Source organism: Schistocerca americana, chromosome 8 (genome assembly GCF_021461395.2).
Source record: "Schistocerca americana isolate TAMUIC-IGC-003095 chromosome 8, iqSchAmer2.1, whole genome shotgun sequence".
NCBI lineage: Eukaryota > Metazoa > Arthropoda > Insecta > Orthoptera > Acrididae > Schistocerca > Schistocerca americana.
This window is the reverse complement of record NC_060126.1, coordinates 421,730,628-421,753,222: the sequence shown is the minus strand read 5'-3', so window position 1 is coordinate 421,753,222 and position 22,595 is coordinate 421,730,628.

The following is a 22,595-nucleotide window of genomic DNA, read 5'->3' as shown; positions in this document are numbered from 1 at the left end:
CTTTGCTGACGTCACGAGCGATTTCTGCGTCGGCTCCTCATCCCATTGGCTCTGAAAGCGCCAGGTGGCCAGCGTGGGAACCTACTGCTCGTTCCTTACCCTGTCCCCACTGCAGCACTGATACATTCACTTCTTCACGTATTTGAAACAGCTGGAGTAGAAATTAAGTGAAATGTGCTCTTTCCTGCAAATAAGGGGAACCTCACACTCTCCACCTCGAGAAACGCGACAGCGTAACACCCCGCCACTGGCCCTGCAGATTGCTGGTCTCAGTTAAACTGGAAGGTGCCTCGACATCAGAGACCGTGAGTGAAACAAGCGACACCTTAGGTGTCCCACGCGATGCACAAATTTCTCTGGTGCCGCCACACCCCAGCAGTCAGCAGCATGCAGACGGCTGACCGTGCCCTTAAGCGTCTTCAGACGCTCGCGAACTGCAGCCAGCTCCTCCTACATCTGTACGCAGCACGCACGTACCCTGTACATCCTGCTACTACTAACTTGAGCGTTATACTACGGTAACAAAGAGAAAAAGCCAAATATACGACTCGTCAGTCCTTTGGTTCTTCACCAACGGGGACTGGCAGCTGACCTCTGGTCGACGGTCACTGGGCGCCCAAATCAAACAAACAAATGACAGCTGCGCCACAGACTGTGCCAGTTTACATGTTATCGTTACCAAGACATGATACTAACCCTCAAATACTGGGTGACGCACGAAAAACCGGCCCCAAGTACAAACAGCTAGCCAATTATGCACAAATTGTTGCCCACCACAATCAGATACAACAAAAAATAGACAAACATGTAATGACTAGACAATTAAGAAATAACAAATAAGCTGACACAAAGGTCTGTATTTACTGAACTGATCTTGTCTTTTATATTACATTAAGTGCTGAAAATGGCCGCCTTCTGCTTCGATGCGTGCACCTAACATGTTAATCTACGTTACCTCTACGTCTGCATGGATACTCTGCAAATCACATTTAAGTGCCTGGCAGAGGATTCGTCGAACCACCTTCACAATTCTATATTATTCCAACCTCGTATAGCGCGCGGAACGAACGAACACCTACATCTTTCCCTTGTTTTAACTTGGTGATCGTTTCTCCCTGGGTAGGTCGGTGTCAACAAAATATTTTCGCATTCGGAGCAGAAAGTTGGTGACTGGAATTTCGTGAGAAGATTCCGCCGCAACGAAAAACGCATGACCACCCTAAGTACTACATCATTTCAGTGACAGTCTCTCCCCTATTTCGCGATAATACAAAACGTGCTGCCCTTCTTTGAACTTTTTCGATGTACTCCGTCAATCCCATCTGGTAAGGATCACACACCGCGCAGCAGTTTTCTAAAAGAGGACGGACAAGCGTAGTGTAGGCAGTCTCCTTAGTAGATCTGTTACATTTTCTAAGTGTCCTGCCAATAAAACGCAGTCTTTGGTTAGCCTTCCCCACAACATATTCTATCCGTTCCTCCCAATTTAAGTTGTTCGTAAATGTAATTCCTAGGTATTTAGTTGAATTTACGGTGTTTAGATTTGACTGGTTTATCGTGTAACAGAGGTTTAACGGATTCCTTTTAGCGCTGATGTGGATGACCTCACACTTTTTGTTATTTAGGGTCAATTGTCAATTTTCGCACCATACAGATATCTTTTCTAAATAGTTTTACAATTTGTTTTGATCTTCTGATGACTTTATTAGTCGATAAACGACAGCGTCATCTGCAAACAACCTAAGAGGGCTGCTCAGATTGTCTCCCACTTCGTTTGTATAGATAAGGAACAGCAAAGAGCCTTAACACTACCTTTGTGAACGCCAGAAATCACTTCTGTTTTACTCGATGACTTTCCGTCTATTACTACGAACTGTGACCTCTCTGACAGGTAATCACACATCCAGTCACATAACTCAGACGATATTTCATAAGCACGCAATTTCGCTGCAAGCCGATTGTGTGGTACAGTGTCAAAAGCCTTCCGAAAATCCGGAAATGCGAGATCAGTGTGAAATATCTTGTCAATAGCACTCAACACTTCACGTGAGTAAAGAGCTAGTTGTGTTTCACAAGAACGATATTTTCTAAATCTATATTGATTGTGTGTCAATAGACCGTTTTTTTTTTTTTTTTTTTTTTTTTGACGTAATTTGTAATGTTCGAACACAATATATGTTCCAAAATCCTGCTGCATATCGACGTTAATAATATGGGCCTGCAACTATAGGATTACTCCTACTACCTTTCTTGAATATTGGTTAACACACACTTTGGGCAACTCTGCGGTATCAGTTCTCAGAATTTCATTACGAATATTATCCTCCAGTTATTCTAACGTTCCTGGGTTATTTGTGTACACTTTTCCTTTCAGACTGAACCACAGATAAAAGTCGAAAGTGGTTAGGTCCGGCGATCGCGGTGGCCACAACCCTTTGCTGACCGTCCTTCGTTCCGTGAATCTTTCATAATTTCGTGAGAATGACTCTCGCGAAATATGACATGCCGCCACACCTTTATGAAAGACAGTATACGTACCTTCATGGGGGATTAACGGTGCGTACAAATTCCTCAATTATTCGCATACACACAGCTGTGTTTCCAGTTGTTTCAAGAAATATGGGATGCACAGTCCGACTTCCTGACACGGCACACCACACTCGGACTTTTTCACCATGAAATGGTTCAAATGGCTCTGAGCACTTTGGGACTTAACATCTATGGTCATCAGTCCCCTAGAACTTAGAACTACTTAAACCTAACTAACCTAAGGACATCACACAACACCCAGCCATCACGAGGCAGAGAAAATCCCTGACCCCGCCGGGAATCGAACCGGGGAACCCGGGCGTGGGAAGCGAGAACGCTACCGCACGACCACGAGATGCGGGCTTTTCACCATGAAGAAGTAACTCACTAATGGTAGAAGGATTGTTTGTTGACCAGTGTATGGTGTTCTTGGAGTTTACAGGTCACGTCAGATGGAACAGGGCTTCATCACCCATGGAATAAAGCATTGATTTCAACACTCCACTCACAAATGTTTGACACAACCATGTACTGCAATTCACACGTTTTGCCTTATCTTGCTATTTCAGTTCTTGGACGCACGTCATCTTGCAGGACTTCATCCCTATATGGCGTAAAACATATTGATAAGACCTACACGAAACGTTCAGTTGTTGCGACAGTTCCTGTGTCGACTTCTTTGTACTCTGGATCATTCGTGGTCGAATATCCACTATCACAGTATGTGTACAAACGGTCGGGGCTCGATTGTTTTCTGCATTTGCAACTGGCGCAGTACTATAAGTACGTCAGTTTGTCACCACATCCTCTTTGCTGATATGGAGAAGCCAGGAAATTTCTTTTACAAAAATGTCCTGCGTTTTCTTTAATGAACCGTTAGACACGTACACATCTACTATTTGCGAATCTCTCTTCCATAGGACACATCTCGCTCAGATATTTCCTTCAGACTTGTTAACTAAGTCGCAACGCCTTTCCTACTGACAATACAAAGCGCAATCGGAACAACTCTGCAACAAAAGATGACAATTGGCGGGCGAAAGTGAGCAGTCTAGTATTCGGGACCGGTTTTTCGTGCGCCACACTGAACAAAAACACACAAGGAATTAAAGAATTAAACTCTGTAAGCCCACAGAAACACGCAAAGAATTTAATAATTATGCTGTGAACACAGACTTTACTGGTGGCATCCATTTCGTTTAACGGGTCAGTACACCCATTCAACGTGAGCGATACTTAATGAGTAAATTAATAAACACAATATTAATTACTGTAATACTATACATTTTACTAACGTAGTTATTATTATTATTATTATTATTATTATTAAGCTTGTGTACTGTAATGATTACTATGTTCATTTTCTGTGTTTACCTTTCGGATAAGCGTTCTACGTAAACTAAATGCACGTATAGCCCAGTTATTCTGTTGAATTGTCCCTTTCACTACCAAAAATAGGAATGAACATATTATTGTAAAATGGTTCATACTTTTTCTAGCCTGATAATTAAAAGGTCAAACGAAATGATTCGGTACTCATCTACACGAATCTGTAATAAAGCATTTAACAACAAACAAAACATCTTCATGAGAAAGCTGTTTCTTGTGAAGTGAATGCTAGAGGCAGTTGATCAGAATAATTGTAGTCATTTAAAACAGGAGAAACAAAATGGAGCATTTTATTACATGTAACATGTATTGTAGGATTTTGCAGGCATTTCACGTCTCACTTTGTACTGAAACATGAGATTCGTCAAACTCGTAAACTAGCTACGTAAATCATTAATATTAACCCGTAAATTTCACGTGTAGCTAATTTTCGTACGTAATTGAACGTAAAACGCAATAAAAAACAAAAGTAAATTCGATAAAACACCCACATAGAGTTGCTGGAATGTGTTTGATGTCCGCCACAGCATTAAAGTAAATAACTGAATAAAAATAGAAGCCGTCAGAACTTGTACCAACATTGGCAAATTAAATGACACTTGAGTTGACGCAAATATTCACCGTTTAGAGAACTGAGGTAAATGTAGAGAGAAATACATGCTTTAATACTGCACTCTTTACAAAGCACGGTTTTATAAAATAGTACAGCCTTTTTCTTACGAATGCATTTCAGCTATTTGTCAGTGATAAAGAGATTACTTGAAAGTAGCTTTGCGAAAAAGCAGAAATTTTTTAACATCGAATATTAATTTTAGTATAAGGAAGTCTTTTGTGAAGATATTTGTAAGCAGTGTTGCCTTGTACGCAAGTAGAACGTGGGCAAGGAGTGGATCAGATAAGAAGACAACTGAAGCTTTTGAAATGTGCTGCTGTGGGGTAGTATTGAATACTAGGCAGATAGATGGAATAACTAATTATGAGGTGCTGAATACAACTCGGTAGAAAATAAAACTGTGGCACAACATGAGTACTAGAGGGTATCGGTCGAGAGGACACATCGTAAGGCATCAAACAATCGTCAATTAGGCGATAGAGGCGACTGTAAAGGCTGAAAACCGTTGGGACAGATCAGGGCTTGAACACAGTTGTAAGGTGGTCATCTCATTTTGGTTTTTGTACGTTATCGATGGGCACGTCAGAGAGAGAGAGAGAGAGAAAGTTACGTTACTGTTAAACAATCTTTGGTCTTGTCGCGGCAAAGTCTTTGCCTCTGCGCAGTTTGATACATTCTTAGCTGGAGTGTGGCAGGTGACAGACGTATTCAGTAGTGCTGTATGGACTTTTTATGTTGTCTTTTAGATGAAGGAAGGTTTATTGTAAAGGTCAGCAAGGATGAATACTATGTATGTATTAGAAGGCGAAAAGGATATAAATTTTGAATAATTTATTATTTTTGAAGAGAAGATGAGATTGAAGCACTGCGCACCTAGGAATAATTATATCAGCTAATTAACTTGCTCAGAGCTGAAAGTAACACCAACCCCACTTCCCTTGATCAAGCATTAACATATTAACGTATTAAGCTGTTTGATTTCATAGAAATTCTCTTTTAATAATGTACCCTTTTTTAAATCGTTGTCCACTTTGGTAAGCAAAGTATTAATGTAGGTTAATTCTTACAAAGAAGGAAACAGCGACCAGCCACTATTAATACTGCTATTTATCTAGGTAAATAGCGCCGCTACCGGTTTAGAGCTGGCAAGTTCATCATCAGACGGCTGTTCACATGATTTTTCAAGATACACTTTACATTATCGTCCGTTTTCGATTTTTATTATTCCAATGTGGCGAAGTAGAGTATTGTTCAGACCAATGTTACGTCAGAAGGTCACGTGAGGTTTTACTCTGTCTTTTTGAATACATACTTCATTCTAAAATCTTTGTCTTGGAGTATCATTTCATAGGAATAGTTACTCTCCCCACCCCATTGTTCATGATTAGGCATTACCACATGCAACAGCTTGAATATGTACTTAGAAACAGGAATCTAGGCTGGCCGCTGCCTGCTTGTTGTTTGCTGTTGTGCTTCCGAGAAATCTGCAACAATGTTGTCAAGACGCGAGGTAAATGGAAATTTTGATGAAGGCCAGATAACTGTTTTACTTGAGTTGCGCGTATAACATAATGACGGATCAGTTACAGTTCAGTTCAAATTACGTTCTGTTTAGTCAAAGATTAGTATACGAGTTTAAGTTGGATAACATAGTTCTGGTAATACGTAGACTTTTAATAGCGTGGGAGGTAGCTTTGGGCTCAATTTCAGACAGAAAAAAATATAGGGGGGAAGTTACACAGCGAGATTGCTCAGATGGGCGTAGGTTTCAGTAGGTATGCATAGATGAAGAGGCTTGTTCAGGACACACTAACGTGGAAAGCTGCATCAACCTAGTCCTCTTATGACATGGGATTTAATGTGTATGATAGGTAACCACAGGAAACTATATGAGAAGAAGGATACTGAACACTAATGCAGAGGAACAGATGGTAACACGAAGCTATTAACAAAGTAGCGCGCCCCCAAGTGGCAATGGTTCGCTATCGTTTGCGAATGATAAGAAATGGTAGGCCAATTGTCTTCAACGATGTTTCGTTTGACTTTAACGTGGATGTGGACATTATTACAAAATAACATCAACCAGACTGCAACCGAGGGAGACGGCGCAGTGGTTAGCGTGTGCTGTACTTGCGTTCGGGAGGACGGCGGTTCAATCCCGCCTCCGGCCGTCCTGATTTAGGTTTCCCATGAATCGCTTCCGGTGAATGCAGGGTTCCTTTGAAGGGGCACGGACGACTTCCTTCTCTAATCCAATGAGACCGATAACCTCGCTGTTTGGTCTCTTACACCAAATGAATGCAGCCACACTGAAAACAGTATTTTAAAAAGGCTGACGAATATAAGTTGTAAATGAATGTGTTAGGCTTGAAATACATGATACAGAGAGGGTGCTAGCTTACGAAGTGTTATCAGACGGGGTCCTTACTTCTCCCATTATTACCAAATTACTCTACTGGCCATTAAAATTGCTACACCACGAAGATGACGTGCTACAGACGTGAAATTTAACTGACAGGAAGAAGATCCTGTGATATGTAAATGATTAGCATTTCAGAGCATTCACACAAGGTTGGCGCCGGTGGCGACACCTACAACGTGCTGACATCAGGAAAATTTCCAACCAATTTCTCATACACAAACAGCGGTTGACCGACGTTTCCTAGTAACACGTTGTTGTGATGCCTCGTGTAAGGAGGAGAAATGAGTACCATCACGTTTCCAACTTTGATAAAGGTCGGATTGCAGCCTATCACGATTGAGGTTTATCGTATCGCGACATTGCTGCTCGCGTTGGTCGATATCAAATAACTGCTAGCAGAATATGGAATCGGTGGGTTCAGGAGGGTAATGCGGAACGCCGTGCTGGATCCCAACGGCCTCGTATCACTAGCAGTCGACATGACAGGCATCTTATCCGCATGGCTGTAACGGATCGTGCAGCCACGTCTCGATCCCTGAGTCAGCAGATGGGGACGTTTGCAAGACAACAACCATCTGCATGAACAGTTCGACAACGTTTGCAGCAGCATGGACTATCAGCTCGGAGACCACGGCTGCGGTTACCCTTGACGCTGCATCACAGACAGGAGCGCCTGCGATGGTGTACTCAATGACGAACCTGGTTGCACGAATGAGAAAACGTCATTTTTTCGGATGAATCCAGGTTCTGTTTACAGCATCATGATGGTCGCATCCGTGTTTGACGACATCGCGGTGAACGCACATTGGAAGCGTGTATTCGTCATCGCCATACTGGTGTATCACCCGGCGTGATTGTATGAGGTGCCATTGGTTACACGTCTCGGTCACCTCTTATTCGCATTGACGGCACTTTGAACTGTGGACGTTATATTTCAGATGTGTTACGACCCGTGGCTCTACCCTTCATTCGATCGCTGCGAAACCCTACATTTCAGCAGGATAATGTACGACCGCATGTTTCAGTTCCTGTACGGCCCTTTCTGGATACAGAAAATGTTCGACTGCTGCGCTGGCCAGCACATTCTCCAGATCTCTCACCAATTGAAAACGTCTGGTCAATGGTGGCCGAGCAACTGGCTTGTCACAATACGCAAGTCACTACTCTTTATGAACTGTGGTATCGTGTTGAAGCTGCATGAGCAGCTGTACCTGTACACGCCATCCAATGTCTATTTGACTCAATGCCTAGGTGTATCGAGGCCAATCAAGGCCGTTATTACGGCCAGAGGTGGTTGTTCTGGGTACTGGTTTCTCACGATCTATGCACCCAAATTGCGTGAAAATGTAATCACATGTCAGTTCTAGTATAATATATTTGTCCAATGAATACCCGTTAATCATCTGCATTTCTTCTTGGTGTAGCAATTTTAATGGCCAGTAGTGTATACTTCCAGTGTATATTACACTTTCCTTTGTTCCCAGATGTGTTTAGTAACGAAACCTTCAAGTAATGTCATGAAACAAGAACAAATGATACAAAAACAAGAATGTTAATGTCCCTACCACGAACTTCATTCATATGCAATTAAGTCAAAAAACTCAAGCATCTTCACTTGAGATTTGTTTGCAGATGACGCTGTCGTTTACTGACTAGTAAAGACATCATAAGATCAAAACCAATTGCAAAATGATTTACACAAGATACCTGTGTGCTGCGGAAAGTGACAATTGACACTAAATAAGGAATAATGTGAAGCCATCCACAAGAGTACTAACAGGAATCTGTTAAGTGTCGGTTTCACGGTAAGTCTCACAAACATAAAGGCTGCCAATTCAGTTAAATACCTAGGGACTACAATTATGAACCACTTGAAATGGAACGACCGCATAGAAAATGTTTTGGGGGAAAGTGAACCAAAGACTGTGTTTCATTGGCAGAACACTCAGAATATGCAACAAATCCACTAAAGAGACTACCTGCACTACGCTTGTCCGTATTGCTGTGTGGTACGGGCCCTACCAGATGGGATTAACTGGGGTTATCGGAAAAGTTAAGTGAATGTGTGAAATCATATGGGACTTAACTGCTAAGGTCATCAGTCAGTTACGTGAAGGCAGCTCATTTTTTACTATCGCGAAACAGGGGAGAGAGTGTGACGGATACGATACCCCAGATGGGGCGAGATCTTTTGGTGTAATTTCAATCAGTAAGTGACTCCCGCGAATGATAAAATAATTTTTGGGGCCTGCCTACATAGGCAGAAATCATCCTAATGAAATAATAGAAATCAGAGCTCGAATGGAAAGCTTTAAATGTCCATCGTCCTCGCACGCTGTTCGAGAGTGGAATGGTAGAGTCACGGTCTGAAAGTGAGAGTAGTCTCTACAAGTAGATGTAGAGATATTGAAATGTACAATGCACTGAGGCGCAAGTGGTAATTAGTAGGCTAGTGTAGCCACAGGTCACCAAAGAGAAAATCAGTTTACAACAATTATTTACATTAATCACAATTCTGCAGTGAAGATGTGCAGAAGTCATATTGTAACTAACATTCGCATTATCCGCAATTATTATTAATACACACACATGAGTAAGCTCTACCAAAAAATTTGTTAATATGTTGGAGTTGGCAACTAATAAATCTTTTAGGCTACTTTTAACTCTCCTCCCGAGCAGGCCACTAAGGCCCTAGGGTATCGACCGACCGCTGTGTCATCCTCAAACAGGCGTCACTGGATGTGGATATGGGGGGGGGGGGGGCATGTTGTCAGCACACCCAGCCGTATGTCATTTTCCGAGACCAGAGCCGCTGCTTCTCAATCAAGCGGCTCCTCAGTTGGCCTCACGAGGGCTAAGTGCGCCCCGCACGCCAGCGGTGCTTGGCAGACCGGTTGGTCACCCATCCAAGTGCTAGCCTGGCCCGACAGCGCTAGCTTCGGTGAGCTGACGGGAACCAGTGTTACCACTGCAACAAGGCCATTAGCAGGCTACTCTTAAACACAGCTATATTCACACTTACACATTTTATGGCTGCAGGAAAGTTATTGAAAATATGTGTTTCTGAATAATGGGTAATTTAGAGACCAAAGTAAGTGACTTTAAATGTGTTTGAAGATACTCGATTTTTCTGGTAGTGGTGCCATGATTTGCGTTGTTCATTTTAAAAGTTCTACTTATGATAAACTAGCTGTGTAAGCATAGCCCGGGTGTGTATTTATTCCAGATTTATGTTAACTCATCTGATCCTAACCCCTCTATGTGTCAATCCCCTCCTTCACCCTCTCTCTATCTACTCCATCACCCTCTCTGTCAATCCGCTCCTCCCCCTCTGTTCATCTGCTCCTCCCTCCCTCTACCATCTGCTCCTCCCCCTTCTGTCCATCTGCTCCTTCCCCCCTGTCCATCTCCTCCTCCTTCCTCTAATTCCATCTCTTCATCCCCCTCTCCTCGTCCACCTCCTCCTCCCCCCTTCTCTGTCGAATAACTTCACTTCCCTCTCTCTCTCCATGTCTTCCTCCCCTTCCTGTTCACCTCCTCCTCCTTCCATTTTCTGTCCATCCCCTCCTCTCCTCTCTCTTTACCACCTCCTCCTCTTCCCTTTCTCTCACCTCCTCCTCTCATTGACTGTCTCTTAATCCCTCTGTCTCTGTCCATCTCCTCCTCCCTACCCCCCCCTCTCACCCCTTGTCTCTGCCTATCTCCTCCTTCCCCCTCGCTGTCTGTTCATAGCCTTTTCTATTCTTCTCTCTCGAGGCTGGTGGTTCTTAGCCCCACAGTATTTTTTTTTTTCCACATTGCAATTGATGTGTATACCAAAACAGGATGAAATAGTCCCATCAGTTAAGAGTGAGCTTTTTGTCTGTGTTTTTCCTCACGTAAGCATATATCAACCAAATATCACACGTCTTTGTAGACATATTTCACATGCATCTATAGCGATTTCCCCCCTCTAGTTTCGATTTCACGTAGCGCAATGTTAATGACGCAGTATCTCCTTAACTATGTAGTGCACAGTGATATAAATATGCATGTAACTGTAGTTGTGTGTGTAGTTACTGTCTGCGAAGAATATTGCGAATTGAGTTTGTGGTAAAGATGTAATAAATTAAAACGTATTGGAGGCTGCCGCAGTTTATCACACAACTTAATGTCTATGACGTCATATCTCCTGAACTATGAGTAGTACAATCGTGTAATTTTTCTAGTATATTCAGCGGTATATGTGAATACTGTCCTCAAAATTTTTTGCAGATATAATTAGTAGTAAAAACGTAATAAATTAAACATCACGCTTCATGCGGAAGTTTTTCTGCATGAATAGTGGAAAAGTAGTAAGCTATAAACTTTATTTTTCCTTTCATCATTTTGTGAGGTTCGTTAGCGAGAAAAAGTTTTGTAATGGTTTCAAATTATATGTAAAGTTTGTTGTAGCTCTCTCATTCATACATACTGGGTGAATAAAGACTTGGGTATTTGTGTGTCGCGGGCGACACTGCTTTTCTACTTTTTCATACCTACACCACTACGTTGACAGGTAGATGGTTCTCCCCTCCTTCCCCCAAGCAGCAATGACTTCCCTATATGTGTACCAAGTTTGGCTGAAAAGCATTGAGTGGTTTAGGAGAACATACATTCATACATGTGTAAGTACATTCCTTTTTTATAACATGTGTGGATTTAGTTAGTGAACATCTGTCCGCTACTGCTATACCATAACCTCGAAGCTGGAGGCAGGTTGTGAAATAAAACTGTCTTATAAAAGCAATTATGGTATAAAGCAACAGAGCAGTGTTACCCCACTGAGAGGAATTTTGTTATGTTGACCGTGTTATACCTAACGGAGGTGGCTTATCGGAAATGAAAGTCAGGATTACGTAAATATTTGAACAGTAACAAAGAAAATTTTGCCTATCTGCACTGTTTAACGTATAAAGAAAACTGTCGCCAGCCTAACTAGGCAAGAGAATGATTAACATTCTCGTTCAAGAAAATAGTTATTAGTAATTTTAACGGATAAATACAACCTATACTTTGTCACACGCGAGTGCAATGAACTCTGACACACACATATGTTTACGGTAAGATTGAACTAACAGTTAGAGCAGCACAAACTATTTGCAAAATTATAACAGATACCGAAACACACTATTACTTTCAGGGCTTACACAAACTGAATGGTCTTTATAACGTTATTATTACTATTCAATGCAGAATCATTAATTGGATATAGTTTAAGTCTCTCTCAGTTAAATACTTTACTATTTAAAATGAAAGGTAATTGGAATCCACTAACAGGTTGCTTCTCACTATCATTTGAATAAAGATATTGTGGTTTGCCTAATTAGTGGTCTTTCCGTTACTTGTTACCGAGAATTAACACAATAGACAAACTGTGGATCCTGTTAAACTATTAATATGCACTTCTAATACGCAAGAGAGACAAACACTTAGCAAACATGAGTATATAACGTTTCACAACTGCAGTTTTCCACTTTTACTACCGTGAGACGCAAAGTTAACATATATGTAAGAAACTGACTCACATTCTGCGATTTACAACAGGCAGTAATGTGATTATTTATTAAGCAAAACTTTATAAGCCTCAGTCTTAAGAACTTTTAATTTGAAGTTGGGAACAACACATTAATAAGCAGTTTTAATAGGAAAATTATTTTCAGCAAACAACATTTACTTTAACTCACTTTCTTGCCACATTAACTTTAACTTTCTTTTTACTAATTTCAAGAGCCATTAATTAGCAAAACACTGGGCTTTAATATTCTTTCAGTAGGGATACTCGGTAATCACTTTAGTTCAAACGGAGAGGAACCTGAGAGGTGTTATGATGAGGAGAAAAATCAAGGTAGGTACATAAATTCATATATAAATTACCTTATATTTGAGCACACTAATACATCCAATAAGCTGATCCTTCACTGTACATCATTGTAGCTTTCCGATGCAATGATTGCGCAATGTGGTGGCAACTGCATGTTGGTAGGTGGAATTGCAGTTAGAATTGCTGGACTCTGTCAGTTCTTGGTGGCCATGATAGATACAAACTCCAGAATAGTTCCAGTTATTTATCCATCCATCCGAGGCATTGGAAAGTGGCAGAAAAAGCCTCTCTCTGAACCAGCTCAATATGCAACATTTGCATGGCAGTTCACAGTTTGGTAAGCCGGCCGAAGTGGCCGTGCGGTTAAAGACGCTGCAGTCTGGAACCGCAAGACCGCTACGGTCGCAGGTTCGAATCCTGCCTCGGGCATGGATGTTTGTGATGTCCTTAGGTTAGTTAGGTTTAACTAGTTCTAAGTTCTAGGGGACTAATGACCTCAGCAGTTGAGTCCCATAGTGCTCAGAGCCATTTTTTTGAACAGTTTGGTAGCTCGTCCCCGACACGTAGCTCGTCTCCGACTCGCTCTTGTTCCCGAATGACTATCAGTTCAACCTTTTCTACATAGGCCAGCCACAATTTGCGCGCGCTACACAGTTCCGTTCCCGAGGGGAACCACAACAACTTTTACATACAGAATAACTAAGAGCCCTAAGTGAGGATCAGCAGTTTACATAACAGTAAACAAATATTTTAAATAAAACGGAGCCTTTGCACACACACTCCTGGAAATGGAAAAAAGAACACATTGACACCGGTGAGTCAGACCCACCATACTTGCTCCGGACACTGCGAGAGGGCTGTACAAGCAATGATCACACGCACGGCACAGCGGACACACCAGGAACCGCGGTGTTGGCCGTCGAATGGCGCTAGCTGCGCAGCATTTGCGCACCGCCGCCGTCAGTGTCAGCCAGTTTGCCGTGGCATACGGAGCTCCATCGCAGTCTTTAACATTGGTGGCATGCCGCGACAGCGTGGACGTGAACCGTATGTGCAGTTGACGGACTTTGAGCGAGGGCGTATAGTGGGCATGCGGGAGGCCGGGTGGACGTACCGCCGAATTGCTCAACACGTGGGGCGTGAGGTATCCACAATACATCGATGTTGTCGCCAGTGGTCGGCGGAAGGTGCACGTGCCCGTCGACCTGGGACCGGACCGCAGCGACGCACGGATGCACGCCAAGACCGTAGGATCCTACGCAGTGCCGTAGGGGACCGCACCGCCACTTCCCAGCAAATTAGGGACACTGTTGCTCCTGGGGTATCGGCGAGGACCATTCGCAACCGTCTCCATGAAGCTGGGCTACGGTCCCGCACACCGTTAGGCCGTCTTCTGCTCACGCCCCAACATCGTGCAGCCCGCCTCCAGTGGTGTCGCGACAGGCGTGAATGGAGGGACGAATGGAGACGTGTCGTCTTCAGCGATGAGAGTCGCTTCTGCCTTGGTGCCAATGATGGTCGTATGCGTGTTTGGCGCCGTGCAGGTGAGCGCCACAATCAGGACTGCATACGACCGAGGCACACAGGGCCAACACCCGGCATCATGGTGTGGGGAGCGATCTCCTACACTGGCCGTACACCGCTGGTGATCGTCGAGGGGACACTGAATAGTGCACGGTACTTCCAAACCGTCATCGAACCCTTCGTTCTACCATTCCTAGACCGGGATGGAACTTGCTGTTCCAACAGGACAATGCACGTCCGCATGTATCCCGTGCCACCCAACGTGCTCTAGAAGGTGTAAGTCAACTACCCTGGCCAGCAAGATCTCCAGATCTGTCCCTCATTGAGCATGTTTGGGACTGGATGAAGCGTCGTCTCACGTTGTCTGCACGTCCAGCACGAACTCTGGTCCAACTGAGGTGCCAGGTGGAAATGGCATGGCAAGCCGTTCCACAGGACTACATCCAGCATCTCTACGATCGTCTCCATGGGAGAATAGCAGCCTGCATTGCTGCGAAAGGTGGATATACACTGTACTAGTGCCGACATTGTGCATGCTCTGTTGCCTGTGTCTATGTGCCTGTGGTTCTGTCAGTGTGATCATGTGATGTATCTGACCCCAGGAATGTGTCAATAAAGTTTCCCCTTCCTGGGACAATGAATTCACGGTGTTCTTATTTCAATTTCCAGGAGTGTATTAGCATTTCTACAAAAAAATTATTCACACAAAATTACAATTATATACAGTAGGATTTGTTCCCTCCAATTGAGACAAGGAATTTAAATGACAGATACACTACTTTGCATAGAACCAAACTATGACATCAAAGTTTGTACAAAGAAAGGAGTATACAGTTTTATGTTATCGATTCAATCACACACATTTACAGAATCTCAACAAAGTAACATTAAATAAACAGAAGCAAAATAAATCAATAGAGTACTTGAGTTATGGTTTTCAAACAGATATACTGGAAAGCAGTAACCAGTATCGTCAGCTCCTTGAACAAGCCCTTCCAAGGTGTTCTCGAGTTCGCATCGCAAATAGTTGGTATGATAAACATCTGGAGTGGGAAAATTTGAGCTCGTGTAGATGACCTACGCAGGAAAATGTTCCCGTGCGACGATATTGAATGAAAGGGAGGGAAGATCCGCCAGGAGGTCATTGTGCGTGTTCTCCCACTTACGGTCAGTTTCCCAGTACACAGGCAGACATCTCGCGCAAAAGTATTTTTACGACGGAGCGTGCGGGGGTCCGGGTCGCGCCTTTACGGTTTCCGTAGGGCAGAGTCGCCGGAGGCGGCAGTAAAGCCACGCGTGGTCCGCGCGCCTGCCTGCGTTCCTACAAATCCGATAAAAGGCCCCCCGCCCCCCTCTGCCACCCGCCATTGGCCCCCTCGGCCCCCTGCAGACCCACTGTGCCCGCCAGCCATCGAGGGGCGGAGACGTGGATAGAGAGACGGGAGTGAAGAAAATCGACATTGAAGGGGGTAATAAGTCTCTGTTCCACTTCTCCGGCGTCCATCTTACTTGCATCCTTGTCCATTTTAGCCGCTGTTTTCGCATAGTTTTTGTCAATAAGGGCCTGTTTCTAGGTCGATGGGTAACGAATACCCCGTCCCACAGTCTGTTCCCAGCAGTTCTGCTGGTTACTGAGACGTCACAAATTTTTTCCCAGTCTCGCTTTAGTTTAGCTGATGACAGGTGACAACCCATGAGACAAATTTTTTTCAGTATCCTCTCTTATTTGATAGTAGACGCCTCTTCCTTTCTCACGATCAACATTTCCTACCTGCCAGTATTTCTTCAGTTCCCTCGAAATTGTAGATTGCTCTGTGTTTTCTTCGGATCTATGAATGGCAATCTCTGAAGAAACACTGAATATTAATTTTACAATATAACACTGATGATTTTAGTGTTTGTACATACACAATTACGTCATCTGAATCCATATTTGCCGTTTAATACATGGTCGGTCCTTCAAGTGCCCTATTCACCGCTTTGCACCGCCTGGACTTTGAGAAAATTAACTTTTTAATCTATTCCCCACTCACTTCATAAAGTCACACACGCTCATGCGTCTCCAACAGTTCCTGCCTCTTCCGTGGCTTCTTTCTTTGGGGCAGCTCTTCCCATAACCTTCCAACAGTTCTCAATGGAACAAAATCGACAGATGTAAAGGTAATAACCGGAATACCACAGGAAAGTGTGACAGGACCGTTGCTGTTTACAATATGTATAAACGAACTAGTAGAAAACTTCGGTTGGTCTTTGGGGCTATTCGCAGATGACGCTGTTGTCTATGCCAAAGTAGAAACGCCAGAAAATAGTAAAAATAGTAAGAATTTGCAGAACGACCTCAGCGAATTGATCAATGGTGCAGGCTCTGGCAGTTGACCCTGACCATAAATAAATGTAACATACTGCTCACGCACAGGAAAAGAAACCCACTACTGTACAGCTACACCGTTGACGACAAACAGCTGGAGACAGTATTTGCCGTAAAACATAGAGGGGTAACTATCCAGAGCGACCATAAGTGGAATGGCCACATAAAACAGATACTGGGAAAAGCAGACATCAGAATCAGATTCCTCGTAAGAAGTGGCTTATAAGGCGCTTGTTCGCCCGATTCTTGAGTATTGTTCATCTGTCTGGGATCCGCATCAGGTGAGACTGATAGAGGAGATAGAGAAGATCCGACAAAGAGCGGCGCGTTTCGTCAAGGGGTCGTTTAGCTGGCGAGAGAGCGTTGTGGAGATGCTAAGCAAACTCCACTGGTAGACGTGACAAGAGAGGCGTTGTGCATCACGGACAGATTTACTATTGAAATTTCGGGACAGCACTTTCCAAGAGGAGTCGGACAACATATTGCTTCCCCCCACATAAATCTCGCGTACTGACCACGAAGAGAAAATTCTAAAAATTAGAGCCAATACAGAGGCTTCCCGACAATCATACTTCACACGCATTATTCGCGAGTATAGCGGTACCGAAAGTACCCTCCGCCACACACCATTAGGTGGGTTACGGATTATGATGGAGATGTAGATTAATAGGATTGAGATTGGGGATATTTTCAGTCCACTCTATTCCATTTTGTTTAAGCAAACTTCTTGCCAGAAGTGCAGAAATGCGTAACAATGAAGTTGGAGCATCACCAGCTTCATGCTTGATACAAATATTTATTACTGGATTTACCTTCGAAGCAAGCAGCTGGATCGCCCTGGAAAATGAAACTTGAAGGATCTCCAAACTGCTGCCTCATTCTGGTCGGAAGCGTCCTTTCGTGGATGTTGAACTTTACATTTGCATTAACTGTGCCATTTACGAAGTCCAGATGACCTACTCCGTCGGTAGAACAGCATCCTCAGACCATCCATCCTACTGTCCGTTTGGCACTTTGTGTTATACATGAAGGTACAAAATTCTTCACCTACTCTGCGACGCATGGACGCTTTTCCATCGGAGCCATGCAGATTAGATTTAGACTCATCTGAAATGACTTCTCTGGTCCACATCTTCGGCGTAAATCTCGCTTGCGCTTTTGTCCATTTTAGCCGCTGTTTTCGCATAGTTTTTGTCAACAAGGGCTTCTTTCTAGGTTTATGGGTAGCGAGTCAAGCTTCCGATAGTCTATTTCTAACAGTTCTACTGGTTAATGAGACGTCACAATTTTTTTCCTAGTCTCGCTTTAGTTTAGCTGATGACAGGTGACAAGCCAAGAGAGAAATTCTACTCAGTATCCTCTCGTATTTGACAGTAGAGGCCGTTTTTCTACCTCTTCCCTTCTTACGATCAACATTTGTCCGAAATTGTTGACTGGTTAAAACCTATCTCAAGGGATATGACTCTCGTGCTGAGACCGGCTGATGCATAGGCAAGTACGTCAGCTTTATTATTTGGCGTTAATTACGCTATTCTGTCCATCTTTTTACTTCAGTGTACCAACAAAAACTGACGGAACACTGCTTCATTGCATATGACAACATTGGCAGTAAAGAGTTGGATATTGTTGGAAAAAATGTGATCGGAAGTGAAAAAAGTAATGGCAAGAACACGTAACAGACGGTTTAGCAGTAATGGACTGATATAACCTCAAGCAAACAGCTGCCGAAGACATAATTGTGAGGTAATAATCGGTGATTACACCACTCCAATTACATGTAACAAATGTGCTCTTCTTCTTCTGCTTTTACGGCCTTATTGGACCGCTTCAGTCAATCATTTCTGGTCCTCTTCTTTGGTATTTTCCCCTTCCGAGTGGCCCAGTATCTCTTCATTCGTTCCGATGCTTTTCGTCGTTCCTTATCTGTAAATACCCTTTTCATTGTATGTCGTTTGTCAATTTTTGGTTTAAATCTTATTTCTGTGTACCTCAACGTCTTTAAATTTGGCGTTTTGTTCTGCAAATCATCCAGAGTTATTTCCAGTTCTTCCATATCCTCTCTTATTTCCTTAAGCCATCCTCCTTGTTGTTTCAAATTCCAGAGTTTCTCAATAATTTTCCTTGATAATCTGGTTTCTGGTGTCCTCAGAATGTGACCACGAAAAGATATCCTTTTCTTTCGTATAGTATCAGTGATGGGCTCCAGTTCTCTGTATGCCACCTCATTTGGAACTATCCGCCATTGCCCAGCTTTTTGATATTTCTTATTTATGCATGTTCTAGCAATTCTTCTCTCTACTTTTAAAATTTTGTCAATTCTGTTTTTCTGGGTGACTTTAAAAAGAGTTTCACTTCCGTATGTAACCTCTGGTTGAGCCACCGTCTTGTAATGTTTTAATTTTGTTTTAATTGATAGACATTTTTTATTGTACGTAGACCATGTTAGTTTTTGAGCTTTTATCATTTTATTAGTTCTTGCTCGCCATGCAGGTTTCTCGTCCAATTTATGTGTTATAATTTCACCCAGGTATTTAAATTGTTTCACTATTTTAATTTCCCTGTTGTTCACTGTGATGTGATCTATTACAAGTGGATCCATTACCATTATTTCACTCTTTTCAAATGATATCTGGAGTCCTAATTTTTGTGCTATATTTTGTAAGCTTGTTATTTGTTTCGTGGCTTCCTGAATATTATTAGCTAGTAATGCTGGGTCATCAGCAAATCCCAAGCAATTTAGGTTTATTTTATCTTTCTTAGTTCCAATTTTAATATTCGTAGGATTTTCCTTGTACCATTCTCTCATTACATATTCAAGAGCACAATTGAATAGCAATGGTGATAAACAATCTCCCTGTCTCAACCCTGTTTTAATCGTAAATGGTTCAGATATTTCTCCTCTAAATTTTACTTTGGATTTGGTGTTTGTTAAGGTTAACTGTATCATTTTTATTAATTTAGGATGAAGTCCAAAATTCCTTAATATTTTCATCATTGAAGATCTATGGATGCAATCATACGCCTTTTTGAAATCTACAAAGGTTATGACTAGTTGTTTTTGCCTTCTTTTGTAGACATCCATAACTAACTTCAAGGTGATTATCTGTTCTGGGCAGCTTCTCCAGGATCTAAATCCTCCTTGATATTCTCCCAGTTCCAGTTCTAATTGATCTTTTCTGCTGGTGTTTTAATTGGGGTTTCTGTGTTTATCTGAAGAAGTTCTGGGGGATCTTCACAATTTAGTAACTTGTTAAATGTTTCTGCTAGAATTTCTGTGTTTTTACTATTGCTATGGGCTATCTTTTAACATTAGTGTTGGAGGATCATATCTTTGTAATTGTCTGCCAAATATTTTGTAATAGTCTCTTGAGTTTGTTTTTGCACTATTTGTTTCTATCATTAGTAGTATATCTTTTTGGTACTGACATATAACTCTCCTTATTATTTTTTGTGTTGTCTTCCTTTGTTTTGTGAGTTCCAAATATGCTTTTTCTGTTTTTTCATTTTGATGCCTTAACCAGGCTTGGTGTCGATCCAACACTGCTTCATCACATTCATCGTTCCACCACTGGTGTTTTTTCCTTGGATTTATAGGGGCAACTTGTTCAGCTATTTGTTTCAATTTGGGAATTAGTTCTTCCAGATCATCTGTTATTTTTATATCCCTGGTTTGTGCTTCATAATCCTCATTTTGTATCAGTTTATGAGGGTCATAGGTTCTCTTCTTCTTCTGGTGGGATTTTTTCTTTGCTAATGGGGTTAATTTAATTTTTATCATGTAATGATCTGATCCGGTATCTGTCCCTCTCAGTACTTTCACATTGTAAATTTCCTTGTGGTAATTCTTATCCATGCAGACATGGTCCAGTTGCCATTCTCCTTTTTTCCAGTCTGGATGTTTCCAAGTTTTTAGTTTACTTGGTCTTCTCTTAAAATACGTCGACTTTGAGATCATGTCATGGTTTCTGCAAAATTCCACTAGTCTTATGCCATTTTTTATTTGTTCTTCTTTGTGCTGTCCATTTCCCTATGCTCTATTAGGATGCATTTCAAATATACTTCCGAGAGATCGAGGATCGGGGACTTATGAGCCTATTGAACGCCATACGTGATCTACAGCCGTTGAGCAACAGCGTTTGCACAACCGACTGAAGAACGATTCTGACTCGACGGTGCAGAACGGATCGTAAAAACATTCCACAATATATTTCGAACTGTGACATTCACACAGGCCATCAACGGAAGGAAACGGAACAGGACAAGACGGGATGGGAAGTCAGCGTGAAGGTGCCTCCGGATGGCTGTTCTGACGTTGACGTTGGTGTGTTGGGGGGATGAATAGTGTCTTTGTCTGCTAACTACGGAAGTCAACCTACTTGCACTGTGCTCGATAGCGTTATAGTAGTGTATTTCATGATTTTGTGTTCTCTTGTTTATTTTATTATTTTGCTTTGCTTTGCCGACGCTTTACAGATGTCCTATAAACGATTTGGAAATTTTTTTACAATGGGTGTTCATCCACTAGAGAGGAGATATCTGAAAACGAAAATTGTTTTATGTTTTTACAGTGACTGAACAGAGCTGATCCCTACACAATGTGTAAATAGGAACATAAATTGATGGAACATTTTATATGAAATGACTTTGTTTTTCCAGAAAATGTGCTACATTGAAGGACGAAAATACGTTTATTATCCCCTACATAGGAAAATAAAAACCAGAATGAACAAGGTAAACAGTGTCTATGTATTCCGATATAAATATAGTTCCATGTGTTTTGTTTCTATACGACTTGTAAACCACATATGTTTACGGTGCACCCCAGTGATAGACGATCAGGTTTACACAGGACACCAGTGGTCTATGAAGTAGGAAAACCGCCTCAGATCGGGCTCCAAAAGCCGCTTAAGCTAAAGAGCTTGTGCGCTGCGTGAGATTTTTGGTTACAACAGTTCTTGAAAATTAAAAGTTCCTTGTTCTTGCACTTACAAAACGTGCCAGGTTAGCTGGCAGCTTTTCTACGAGCTCTTTGCGGTGTGGGGGAGTAGCCATGTATGTGAAAAACGGTATCCCATTTGAGTCAATTCGTGTTTCAAAGTACTGCACTGAAAAGGTGTTTGAATGTTGTGCAGGTGTGGTTAAATTTAGTGGAGATAAACTTCTAACTGTTGTTATTTATAGATCCCCAGACTCCGATTTCACAACATTTTTGCTAAAGCTAGAGGAGGTTCTTGGTTTACTTTATAGGAAACACAAAAAGTTAGTTATATGTGGTGACTTTAATATTAATTGTATAAGTGATTGTGCAAGGAAAAAGGATGCTGGTAGACCTCCTTAATTCATATAATCTTATGAAAACCGTATTCTTTCCAACGATAGTGCAAGGGAGCAGTAGAACAACCATAGACAACATTTTTGTTCATTCCTCATTACTAGAAGGGAAGCAAAAAGGTGAATGGCCTTTCAGATCATGATGCACAAGTTTTAACTCTAAAAGATTTTTGTGCTGCAACACATGTTAAATATAGTTATCAACTTTTTAGGAAAGCTGATCTAGTTGCTGTAGAGACCTTTGTAAACCTTATCAAGGAACAAGAGTGGCAAGATGTTTATAGTGCTGATACAGCAGACGATAAATATAATGCTTTCCTCAAGACTTTTCTCGTGCTCTTTGAAAGTTGCTTTCCGTTAGAACGTTCAAAACAGGGTACTAGCACAAACAGGCAGCCTGGGTGGTTGACTAGAGGGATAAGAATATCCTGTAGAACAAAGTGGCAATTATATCAAAATGTTAGAAACAGTCAAAATCTAAATGCAGCAGCCCATTACAAACAGTATTGTAAGGTGCTTAAAAAAGTTATTAGGAAGGCAAGAAGTATGTGGTATACAGATAGAATAGCTAAGTCTC